The sequence below is a fragment of the Tupaia chinensis genome, unplaced genomic scaffold, assembly GCF_000334495.1.
Source record: "Tupaia chinensis unplaced genomic scaffold, TupChi_1.0 Scaffold000201_1, whole genome shotgun sequence".
Taxonomy (NCBI): Eukaryota; Metazoa; Chordata; class Mammalia; order Scandentia; family Tupaiidae; genus Tupaia; species Tupaia belangeri.
Window position 1 is genome coordinate 1,180,275 of NW_006159676.1, and position 1,344 is coordinate 1,181,618.

Here is a 1,344-nt window from a genome sequence, read left to right on the forward strand (position 1 = left end):
GGGGGGTCGGCCCCCGAGCGCGGCCGGACACTCGCGGGGCGCCGCCCCGGCAGGGTGAGCACGGGCGGCCGAGCCTGCGCTACGAGCGCGGGGGGCCTCCAAGCCCCAGGGCTGGGGGGTGGGGAACACCCGGGGAGGGGGGTGCGCCCCCTGAAGTTCCGAGCTTGAGGTCTCGGGGGGACGATCGGGGACACCCCGAAGTTCCAGGGCTGGGGGCGATCGCCCGGGTCCCGAAGTTCCGAAGTCGGGGTCGGAGAAGGGACGGCGCGGGAGGTTCCCAAAGTTCCAGATCTGGTATTGGGGGGGACGCTGTGAAGGGGGTCCCGTAAGTTGCAGACCTAGAGTGGGGGAGCGACGTGGGGGGGAATCCCCGGAATTCCAGATTGGGGACTACAGTGGGGCGACGTGGAGGCGGGGGGGTCCCTGAAGTTTCATAGTCGGGGTAGCGCGGAGTCCCCAAAGTTCCGGAGCTGGGGTTCCAAGAGACGGTGCGTGGGGTCCTCGAAGTTCTCTCCCCGAGGTTGGACGAGGCAGAAGAGGTGTCCCTGAAGTTCTGGACCCCGAATTGGGGCTGGGGGGGGACATCGTGGGGCTCTCATAGGATCCAGGGTCGCAGCGCTTGTCCCGGAGTTGGGGCGCACCCAGGGTGTCCTCCTGACGCGGGTGGGGACTGGAAATGGAATGAGTATCAGGTCCCTGGACAGGGGCACATGGAATGGGGTATGGTCGCACCCCATCCCACCCCACCTCCAGGCCCGATTGGGGATCCCGGGTGGTGTCGGACCCCCCTCCGGGAGCCCCACGGCCAGCGGCGTCCCAGGCGCATGAGTCGTTCATGAGTAACTTTCCTCCAAACGCTGCAAGTCGTGGCAGGAGCGGATGGGCCGGAAGGACCTGTGTTCCGGGGCTCAGGGGATCCTCCTGCCCCCCAAGCTCAGGGCCAGGCTCAAGACCTGCCCCCAACTCCTCCGGCCACAGAGCTGCCGCCCCTCCTCCAGCCAGGGGCTCGGGTTTCAAACCCTGTGACCAGACAGCGCTGCCCGGGACAGCATGGGGGGACACCCCACCTCCTTTCCCTCTTCTCCAAGCCTGGGGGTACCCCATGCAGGTTCCCTGGATGCAGGCTGAGGGATGCAGGGGGATAGGATGGGGAAGTTTCCCTGCAAAGACCTTAGGGTGCCTGTTAGAAGAGTCAGCAGGGGGCCAGGCCACTGGGTTGCAGACTCAGACTGGTAGAGTGGGCTATGTGGGATTCAGTGCTTTAACCACCTTGCCACTTGCTAGATTGTCTCATCTTCTTTTTTTTTTTTTTAATTTTTAATATTAATAATTTGTGTTTTAATT

At 63.8% G+C, this 1,344-nt stretch overlaps 1 protein-coding gene across 1 annotated transcript in view; it reads left to right on the forward strand.

The window, feature by feature from the left end:
- The first annotated feature begins 2 nt into the window (after positions 1-2).
- HOMER3 (homer scaffold protein 3) overlaps positions 3-1,344 on the forward strand; it is a 17,443-nt gene continuing 16,101 nt past the window's right edge. The window contains exon 1 of the mRNA XM_006147158.3: positions 3-54. The gene's annotated coding sequence lies outside the window, so the exon portion shown is untranslated. The remainder of the gene's footprint in view (positions 55-1,344) is intronic.